General features: G+C 36.8%; 1 protein-coding gene across 4 annotated transcripts in view; it reads left to right on the forward strand.

Moving 5' to 3' along the window:
- The window catches only part of LOC148228875 (uncharacterized), a 113,135-nt gene that overhangs the window by 40,525 nt on the left and 60,562 nt on the right, over positions 1–12,048 (forward strand). The window lies entirely within an intron of this gene.

Genomic DNA, 12,048 nt, shown 5'->3' on the forward strand with positions numbered 1-12,048 from the left:
AGTCAGTGGTCGTTTTTTTAATATTTCATATAAGATTTATAGTATTTCATTAACTGACATGCATTTTTATGGCCAAATTCAAGCATATCTATACCGAATTTTGTCCAATAGGAGAACGCAAAAAACAATTATCACTTCTCAGAAGTCAAAAATTCACGCCAAAAGCAATAAAATCGTGACTGCGAACTAAATCCTACGAAAAGTCTTGGGGTGAGACGTATGCACATGAATGCGTGATTGAGTTAATGTATATATGTGTGTATATGAAGTGTTGAATAAAACTTTTGTATAAAGACCATCATGACGCATTAAGGCAACCTGTTAAGTCATACTGGTCAGATTTTTAATAAATAAATAATCACATTTTCTGGTACAATTCTCGTTTATGTTATACTAAAAATACAATATTTCCGCTTTTATCTGACGAGCAACGATTTACACGGTTCTCATATATGATCCAACTCAATCGCTAAGCATATGTTCAAAGTTTAGTTGATCAAATACTTCTGCAAATACTTGCATCTACGTTTGTCTTTAATTTCAATGATAAATTTCCGAAGCTAGACTTGTTGAACTAAAAACGATACGTTCAACTTTAACTACACCTTTGCCGCATACTAAACATGCGATTTTAATAGCTGTAGTTGCACTACGTTCTGCAATATCGTCAATATATATTATTTTTGCCCGCTCGCTGATAATTTTCAATTTGAGGTTGTTACACGACCGAAGACGAAACCAAGCTGAATTCTAAATAAAAGTGCTACTGTTATCGTGTTGCCCGATACGTTATTCCGCGCAGTATTTTAAAATGTTCCATATTGGGACGGTTGGATAAATCAAAAAATAATCGATTTATGCTTAGTTAAAAATATTGTATTTCATTGGGTACAATGTTATTTTGACGATTGTAATACTGTAGCCAGGATATAATTTTGCTGCGTTATGAATAATCGTGAATTCATATTATACAATACAATGTTTCGACTAAAAAAACGATACATCCTTTTGCCTGTAATAAATTTGCACATCTCACTGAATTATGTTATAAATACATTTTTTACGAACTACCATACTTAAAGAATATTCTAACAACTGACTTAATTTTTCACGCGTTTATTCGCACGCAAGTATCGTATTTAGGCTAGACGCGCCTTAATTCTCAACTCACCCATTCAAAGCTAATGTAATTTTAATGTGCTTTTTTTCTTTCGATTTTATCGAATTTATGTTCGATCGCTTTGACTATCACGCGACAGATGTATTCACACACACGTTAGCTTGTTGGAACGACTTTGAATTTTTAAAAGCGTCCGTCGAGGTCGCGCTCGCCCTTCGACCTTTGTAGTTTTTCACCGCCGGGAAAACAAAGGCCTCGCATTGTGGAAATTCCGCGCCCGTGTGCATGCATGCGATGGTTACGTTTTAGATGCGTTCACTACCGGCAGTAGTCGATTTAGTTAGTGGTTTATCGTCGAGCGGCTGGGTGGTAATCGTTGCTCGTTTGTGATGCGCGATTTGGATCATCTCTTCGAGACCATCATGAATTTGCTTTGGTATATAAGAAGCGTCCCGTTGTAGATTTACGCCACCGTTCCATTTTATGAAATCGGCACCGCGCATTATTTTTAATCGCCGCCGATTGAACTCGTTCGCCGCTCGGAAAAAATCTGGTTCATGACGAAAATTGTCCGCTCCTCTTCTTTGCCGCTAACCTATAAATCTGAGGGCATCCGCCGGCCCCTCCGTGCGAAAGTGAACCAGCTGAGAAAAGTGAAATTTGCCGTCATTGTGACCGGTTGCGAAGTGCGCTCAGATCGCTTAGAAAAAGGCCAAGGACTGTTTCGTTCAACGGCGACAATTAAAATGACGTGGAAAAACACCGCACTATGAGTGGGCTCACGTTGCGTCCGACCTGCAGATTATGCGTCAGCAATTTCCGCACACACGTGCACATGCAAATTTGGTTATTTATCAAGTCGCATACGTTACCTCTGTTTATGATGTCATGCACACTTCGGTGAAACTAATGTATGATTATAAAAAATGAGGACCGCATCGCTTGACAAATTCAAAGGTCTTGAACCTTGAGTTGGTGGAAAATTGGGAGCTACTAATTTACAATATGTATAGTAATGAAATAAATGTGGGTGTATTATATGTTTGCTTTTAAATAGTTTGACAAAGAGCTGCACCAGAGACTGATTATGCACGCAAAGCCAGACACCTCTAGCTGCGACTGACCACTGCTGACATTGACCAGTTATGCTTAATTGAAATAATAACTCTAAGCAATCAATATAAGAGCATTAAAAATACACAACGTCAGCCATATTAATAATTTTGCGATGTTATCTTTGGCCGACCTAGTCCGGGCGCGTGCTTCTGGACAAAGTCAATTAGGTGCTCTGGCCAAAAATTACACGATTTCATTGCCTGAAGGGGGCTCAAAGCGCGGGCACTGTCATTATCGCTATCGGATCATTTGATCTGATTACTGTGCGCGCGCCATAAATTTAACGGCGGTCGTATGCACTACGAAGTTGAAGAATTCGCCTTGAAGGCTACGCCCTAACAATGACCTGCAACGGCGGGCGGAAAACAAAGGTAATGCTGAAATATCTTGACAACCTGCTCGCAGTTGCTACATAGCACGTAGTAATGCATTTTTTAATCTCCCGTTGTAACCTGACGGACGTAAGTCTAATGCGTTATAACGGGATAAATCTGTACCAAGTGGGTAAATACCTACACGTAAAAATAAAAAAACCATCATAATCGGTAACATCTATATAATTAATTATAAATTACGATGTAATAGATGTCACTTTGCAGTCGGGGCCAGTTTTTAATAATAGCGCATTTTTATAAATTAAAATTCGAGTTTGCTGCCGTGGCTCGAACCCGCGCCCTCTGAGTTACCAGTCAGGACCATACAGACAACGCTATTCCGACCTTAAATCTTATATCATATCTGCTCCATCTTTCGGTTACTACAGGCGGCCCTCGACTTTCGCACATAATTGGTTCCTGAAAATGTGTGCGAATGTTGAATGTACGAATGTCGAGGGAAGTAAAAAAATTGAAATTGTGTGTATTTTAAAATATTTATTTATCAAGTAAATATAAGATGTTTAAGAGGCGTTTAAGTGGGGTTTGCGGGTGTTTCCTTCGAAAAGTTATCAAGAGTTAACTGTTTTCCACAATTCTTTTTCTTTTCTTCATATAGTATTTTATAACATGCTATGTTTTTATTGATCGCCCCACGCACTTGAGATATGCGTTCTCCATTGGGATCACAATCTTCCATAATATTTAAAAATTTGTCAAGGTGCGTGAAGGCTTCATTCATATTTTTCATTGTTAAAGAGTTTTCCAAAATAAACCTGTCTCATCTACATCAGATATTTGGCTAGAGGAATATTCTACATCTTCAATAATTTTGGATAATTAGGAAATAAATTATTTTGCAGCGTCTTTATCCGCATCAGCCGATTCTCCAGTAAATTTAATATTATGAAAATACCTCATTTAAAAATTGTAAAACCAACCGTTACTTGCTTGAAAAACCGTGTTAAAATATTTTTTTAATCTATCCTTCCAATCTTTGTACAAACTAAGAGCTTTTGCTTGAATAATTGAAATACTCAGAGGGACATATTTTTGATGTTGATCATCGATGTACGATGACAAAGATTTTCCATTTCATCTGTGTTTTTTTTGCTGTGTTTTTTTGGAAACATATCATTAAATATTGTGGAAATATATCTTTATTTTCCACAATTTTGAACGTATTCTTTAATTATATTTTTATTTTGCAAAATTGAACATATCTTAGACCTGTTTGTATCATACGAACGCCCGATTGCAAAAGATTCACCGCTATCAGAACGTTTTTTAAAAAAAAAAATGTTTTTTTTTTTAAATGTGCGATATAGTGAATTGTGCGAAAGGTCGCCTGTATATAAGAATAGGAACACTATAAATTTAAATTTTATAAATTTTCCTTAATTATTTACTTTATTTTAAATTTCCAAACTGATTATAAATGTACGAAATGAAATACTATGATTATAGAAACCTTTTTTATTATCCCAAAATATATTTGTGTGCAACGATATTGCCCCAAATATATTATATGCCTCAACGATAAAGTGTATTATGTAAAGCACATGCTATACATAATATACTATCGCCTATTAAAAACTCCGTTATCCGTTAAACTGAATTTTGACCAATAGGAGAGCGCAAAAAACAATTATCACTTCTCAGAAGTCAAAAATCCACGTCAAAAGCAATAAAATCGTGTCGGCGCCGTCGCAGTGGAAACGCTCGTTACCGAGCGTTCCCACTGCGACGGCGCCGACACGATTTTATTGCTTTTGAAGTGAATTTTTGACTTCTGAGAAGTGATAATTGTTTTTGCGCCCTCCTATTGGTCAAAATTCAGTTTGAATATACTTTGATCAGCCCTCTTATATTAGAATACCATAGTAATATCGGTAAGAATAGCTATCATATTTTTATAACATTGACAAACTATGGAGCAATATGCGAGATGCGTATCTTCCGCTGAGAGATGAGATGGTTTAGTTTGTATTTTGGACTTGACCTAACATAAGTTCTTAAGTGCTATATAATTTTACTAGCCCCTATAAGTTAAATTATATTTTCGCTAATCGAAATATATATATATATCTACTGGTGAAAATGTATTTGGACTTCACTGGTCAAAATATCACTACTGAAAAATATATATTCGTTGTAATATTTATACATTGTATGTAAACATATCAAGAAATGGAATAGTTGAAATCTTATAATTTTACTAGCACCTGCCAGATCAATTGTATTTGAACTTGTAAAAATTAAAATCTACTGCTGAAAATGTATTCCGATATGATTTCTCTGAAATGTCATATTTTAAAAAATATTTTCGACATAGATTCGTTTTTTTTTTAGTTTTTCTTTGAGAGATAACACGAGAATTTCTGGCTTAGAATTAGATGTGCGTAGATTGTAGATAAACTAAATCCCAACATCGCAGTAAAAAAAAGTTTCGTCTTCATCTCCCGTTTTTAACTGGAAAGTGACGCGTAACAAGGATACTCGTCTTCCGCATACAATTTGCTAAGGATTTTTAATGTTAATTTTTCTTTTCGTTCTGATAAAGCTTTTGCTACGCTTGGCTAGATTGCTACCCAATTTGGGGTAGTTAATGTACAGTAAGTTGACTTAATAAAAATGTCAATAGCTTTTCAAAATAAATATTTAATGACTAATGTTTTATTTTTATAATATAAAATATTAATATAAACGCAATACTATTTAAAAATATGATCTGATGATCTCATATATGTTTTCTGTGCTTTAATGGCTTTTTTACGGTTTGCTTGATTTTTACTTTTACGTTAGGCATCTCGATCTCACTCTCTCACTGTTTTAGTATTTCACCATCTTGATTATATTTTAAGCTTTTCGCAACCTACCAACTTTTGGAATCGCTGTTGTATTGGAGGCAATTTGGCATTCATAACTAATTTCTGCGCGTAGGTATTTTGCTTGATTTTTTAACGCACGATCGGTCAACTGGAGCGCGACCGATCGGGAAAATTCGCCGTCGATCGCCGTGAAATTGATCTGTCGCGCTGTGTGTCGATTTTTGCTCGTTTTTCCCCCAATCTTCGTATCTCGACTTACGTTATTATGCGCCCAGTCGACGTTTAAAATAATTGGAAAGTACATCTCGCCTAATTTGTGGTTTGGTCGAGTCGAAATTGCCCTTTCCAGTTCGCCACTCCTGGCTCATGCGAGCCTACGTCATCGCCGAAGCCGGTTCCTATGAAATTGTTACATTTCTTTTTTGCAGCTAACCATTTTTTGCGACCCACCTTGCGCTCCGCGGAGTTATTACGCCTCGTCGCCCCCCTCCGCGCCCCTCCCCTCGCTAATCGCCACGGGGGAATGATGTCACGGCTATATTTGGACGTTCCTCTCCAACTTGGCCCAGGTGCTTCCACCGCGAGTCTAGTTTCTTTCAACTTTTGGTGCGAGTGAAATGCTCCGAGAGCCAAAAAAAACAACGATCGCAAAAAATATCGCTAGCACAGCCACGCGTTTATATTCGCCAAATGTAGAGCCTCACAATTTTAACTACCATATATATACATTATAATGTTCACATTATTGTATAAATGTTTTGCGATAGGGCGTGGAAGGTGCTCGGTTTCGTTATACGGAGCGCGTGTTACTTATAAAAATATAAGGGAGAATACAAATTGTATCCGTATTTGTACTCTAGAGCCGTTTGCTGAGAGCATTGGAAAACAAATTATCGTATTTTTACCCTAGCGTATGTTTAATGAAACATTTTTTAAGTTGCTAATGTGTATCGACAATCCGTCAATGCTTGGTGATTTTCAGTTCCTTAGAGATTCGGGATTGCGCTCCATATTCTAGAAATGGATAGCGCTGAAGAACGCTTCTCTTACATGAGCCATCCAGCTTCTCATCGATGTTTTCGGTGTTTTCTACAAGGAGCTGGAACACTTTATATGAAAAGTTATTTTTAGATAGCTAATCAGTGACATCTTACTTCATTCTTGCGACTCTTGATGTTTTATGTTGTATATATTGGCGATTCGGTATGAAGCTCACCAGGGCCACCAATTCGATGTTCTTTTGTTTCGAGGAGAGTTTGATGTCTTCTAGCAAAAGTCTCAGTTTATTTTATGAATACGCCATAAAATAATTATAATTTCTACGTGATGGCTGCGACTGGGTGAAGATCGATATTTATCGGTCTGATGACTGGTTTAAGTTATGTGACGGAATGCTCCCAAACAAAGGAGATTTCCCTATTTATATAAGTATGCTAATCAGTAGTTATGTTATATACTCTGATTTATAATATATGTATTCCTAATATTATATGATTCAATAAGATTGAGACGCAATTATTTTGCTGCGACGTAAATTGTTAATCGTGAGAATCGAGTTATATGAACGTTTGTTTATAGTAAAGCAATCGGAGCAAATGATTTTTGTATCATTCGTTTGAACAAAGCGACGAATCGATAATGTACTCGATACCAAAACAATACTGTACTGTTAACTTGTTGTTGTCCATTGGGTCTCCTCACAGATTGAATGAAGCAGTTAGAGTAAACAAGGGATAGATTTTATATCATTCGTTTGAACGAAGCGACGAATCGATAGTGTACTCGATACCGAAAACGGTACTGTACTTGTTACCTTATGAAATGTGTCGCAAGGAAATGCGCACAGGATGAATTTAAAGAGACAGCACTTGATCTCGAACTCGAAGAGAGAGAGAGAAACAGTCAGAGACAATACAAAAGTCTACTTATTTTTACGGTCCAACAATATAATATATAACAAAACCATTTCTCTAATTCGTAATTGTTGAAAAATGGAGATGTTAGAGCTTCTCACTATCTATAGCAGGGTTCGTCAACCTTTTTATGCTTACCGCCCACTTTTCCTTATTTTTTATGGTTAAAATTTTCACCGCCCACCAACATCGCTATATTTCAATCCAGTATATAGGTGATAACAATTCTAGAAGGAATTTAAGAGATCTGAAAAAACAAGTTTTTATTTTGCCATGTCAAAAATCAAAAATTATGAAGCAAAATTTTCAAAGATATTGGGGCAAAAGCAAAAATCGCCCACCGCCCACCACGGAAGCCTTTAATTCCCATTAGTGGGCGGTACGGACCAGGTTGACGACCCGTGATCTATAGGATCGACTACAGTTGTCTTAAGACATCTTTTTAGCTTTAGAAGATTTGACAAAATCGTAATTTAACACAATATTTGGGTATACACACGTGTGATTTTATTTGCGTGTACACTGAATTTAATTTATACTACGTTTCGCAACCCTCCAAAAATACATTGGCGACCCAAATTTGGGCGATGACCTATAAGTTGAAGAATCGCTTGCCCTGCGGCGCGCACGTTAAATGTGCTAAATTGTCTTGGCGTTTTTAACTCTTGTTCGACCTTTCACGTTTAGATAATAGCGTTTATCGTCAATCCAGAGTCGTTTAGTAATTGAACGATGAGACTGATTTTCAGTGTTATTACATTACTTATGATGATTTACAGCAAACATAATTAGTGATCGAATTACCCGTAGTTTTTATCATTAGCTCGCTCGTTATGTATTCCGCTCTTTTCTCGCCGTTTAAATGATTTATATTCCATACGTTACAAAGCGTGAAAAGCTCTTTTTTTGCCTCTCAACGTCAACGAAGACGACGGACATGACTAATTGCTATTTCGGCTGATTATGCACAGAAACGCTTATTTTACTTTCCTAACCTCTGCTCTCGAACGCGCGCGTATTGTGTGCGCACGTTTTGCTCAATCATTTTGCAAACTTTGTACCAGATGCGATTGTAGTCAGTACTTTAGTAGAGTGTGCTATGACAGCGACTAATTTGAGGTATGAAGCGAGGAAGCCATAGAATTGCGCAAATTGCTCTTGTGTATTGTGTTCGTTATTTTCTCTTTCGTTGCTCTCGGACCGGTTGCTATCATCCCGTTGTGCGCGCCTCTATGGTGGCGTATCCTCGAAACGGTAATTATCCACCGCAGATCTATCGCCTTTCGATCGCTTTCGACATGACGCGAACGCCTAACTATATAGCTAGCTGGCCACCGGTTCCTACATAGCCCGGGGACACGCGCCGCTCATGATTGGCAGAGAGAGATTTGCAAAACCTGCCTGCCGCAAGTGGGTTAAGGACTTTCAAATATCGCGCTAGCGGGAGATAGATTGTGTGACGCTCGTGTTGTGTGCGTTTTTTCCCTTCTTCTACAACTACTCGTCGATCGCTAGCCAAGTTGCGCAAGAAGAAATCGTTACGTCGTGAGATAATTGCGCTCGCGATTGATTCCAAGCGCCAATCTACAGAGCGGCACGAAAATTAACACGATGGTCCTTCGTACGCCGCTCTAGCGACAAGGCTAACTTTGAACTGTCATGGTCAATATATTTGACGACTTTCAACTGTATTTTTAACAATACATGAGAGACGTAACATGGTAAAAACAAACATCCACCAAAAATAAATAAGCAAATAATATACCAAGGGCTTGGAGCTGTGGCTCGCGAGCCGCATGCTGCTCTTCAATACTAATTGTGGCTCAACTGTTTTTTTTTTATTAATGTTCTTCATTGATACAATGGAACATTAACAAATGAATTTATTATTGCAAGGTAAAGACAATACACCCATACCTCGCTTTACGGCCGAAAAGCCGTATAACGAATCAATTATTCTAATACAAATTCATACAAATTCAATGGGATCGATTCCAAATTTGTTAAATATGTAACACGGTTTATCATTTAAAATGCATTTTATCTTTCTATTTCATTTAAATCAAAAATACATACATAACAAGTACATAAATTTGTACATAAAATAATAACAGACTTCAAAACCCAACAATAATCCATTAACAAAAATGAAACAACTTCATGTTACATAAAATATGTGTATGAATACATACATAGTTTTTTTTTAAAATGGCTAATCTGAAGACGATGAAGAAATAGTAACCTGCAGATCACTGTCGTTCTCATTTTTCGCTGGTAAGGATGGGCCTGGCTTAAAAAAATTGTCCAACGTTGTTTGTCTTGCCTTTTTGTCTCTTTCGTTCTTCAGTGATTAATAACAGATAATGGCTGAGTTAATTCCTCGAGAAACTTTAGCGCTACGCTCGACGTCAGGATCGTTTTCAAGGAAGATGTTTATTCCTTGTTCGAAATAAGAAAAAGCTTTTGACAATTTTTTTGATGTTAGCTGTTTGAATACAACAGGCTCTGTCTCTTCATCAAATGCCGGTTCTGCTTGCAACTGAATGAGTTCCTTATATGAAAGGGGTTCCCTATCAGCTTCAAGTAGATCAAGCACATCACGTTCGTTCAAACCTTCAAAGTCGAGATCATGTGCTAGATCCAAAATGTTTTGCCTAATTTCAGGAAGGCAATTAACTTCTGCATCAGTACTTTTTACACATTCTGGCCATATTTTTTTCCAAACATGGTTCATTGTTGTTAATTTTAATTCCTTCCATGATTCACTGATGCTGTCAACAGCATCCTTGATGTTATAGTTTTTCCAAAATATTTTAATTGAGGATTTACCATCGGTTTCCCTTATAAGTTGTCTGAAAGTTCGGCGTAGGTAATATGCCTTAAAAGTGGCTATTGCACCCTGATCCATTGGTTGGATCAGAGCTGTTGTATTTTTCGGAAGGTACTCAATTATGACATCTTCAGATAGTTCGGATAAATTAGTAGGATGCCCTGGTGCATTATCCAAAATTAGCAAAGCCTTGTTGCTTAAGTTATTGTCTCGCAAATATTTTTTCACTTCTGTGCAAAAGTGATTTTTGAACCGATCCTCTAAAGTAGCTTAAGTCATCCAAGCTTTCTTGTTGAATCTCCATATGACGGGTAATTGGTTTTTATTTAGTCCTTTAAGAGGCCTTGGATTTTCGGACAAATATATTAAAAGTGGTTTTAGCTTAAAATCACCCGCGGAATTTGCACCAAGTAGCAAAGTTAATCGTTCTTTTGACACCTTTTAAACAGGCGCAGATTTTTCGGTTTTTGAAATGTACGTGCAATCAGACATTCGCTTCCAATAAATCCATGTATCGTCTACGTTAAGCACTTGTTCAGGTTTATGACCACCTCTTTCAATAATTCCCTTTAAAATGTTGGGATCTTCCTTAGATGCGGCCTCATCGGCGCTAGCTGCTTCACCTTTCATTTTAAAATTAAGCAAATTAAATCTATTTTAAATTTTTTTTAAAAATCGACATCGAAAAAAAGTTTTTTTGCCGTTATAACGAAACATTTTAGGCCGTAAATCGAAAACTATTTTAATTGAAGAGGGCCGTTATAGCGAAATGCCGTATAAAGAGCGAGGTGTAATATTTCAGAATTAAGTCAGAGCATCAGGGACGTCATCTGGAACATCTTCATATTCTAATTTTTCAAGGAAATTCTTGAACTGGCGATGATTCTTTGTATTTGTTCTAATGTAATTTATAATAATCATATTTTAAATATTTAGCTGCTAAATGTTCATGATTTTTTGAGTGCTACTAAATCTAACATTTCTTCTTTCATAATTAATTCTGCAGAAATATAACAAGAGCCGCATGAGGCTCGCGAGCCGCCATTTGTCAATGTGATGTGCATAACATGTCCATTTTTCAACAATCTCTCAACAATGTTGAAAAAATTGTTTTGACGGCCAAAATATACTTCATACAAATGTCTAATCACGCGATGACGCGTTCACTGCACGCTATATTCTAACGTTTTATGGGAATCGATCAACATTAAAAAATAACTTTGACGTCATTGTGTGTTTCTCAAGTTTTTCGTGTATTTTAGACAGCATATATGTGTGTGCTTGCTTGATTTTTAAAAATCTACGGTAGCTAAATGCTGAAATTATGTTTGAACGTTCGTGTCAGACGGGAATAAATATATGCATGCAGCTTGTCACTCAAAGAATACGTTGTAAATGTTTATCACGAATTTGTATCAATCATCGCGAACTTTAGCTCAAAATATGATATTTTAGAATCAAATATTTGTACAAATTAGCAGGAATTTTTAAGTTCGATAGCCATTAATCTCCGTCGTTTTTATTGCTGGACTGCGACTTTCTTGATTAATGAACTGTTTGCCATTTTTAAAGTAGACCCAAAGTAGTCTATGAATATATTTTTAATGCTAAACTTAGATTGTCGACTCGTCGCTGATTATGTCCATAAGATCTTCGACGGTTTGGTGTGTCCAACCGAGTGCGACTGCCTCGTGTGTATATATGTATGTATGTATGTACATATATATCACGATTCGCATTCCGTTGGACGAGCGTGAAGTTTTGAATTGTAAAATTACGCATCCGAGTCGGTCGGTTTCGCTTTCACTTCGCGAATAACGGCGTTGCGTTTCGTGTTCCTGGATTTTGCTCACTCTCGACGCTT

Source organism: Plectrocnemia conspersa, unplaced genomic scaffold (assembly GCF_051122295.1).
Source record: "Plectrocnemia conspersa isolate PC_06_02 unplaced genomic scaffold, ASM5112229v1 ptg000012l, whole genome shotgun sequence".
NCBI lineage: Eukaryota > Metazoa > Arthropoda > Insecta > Trichoptera > Polycentropodidae > Plectrocnemia > Plectrocnemia conspersa.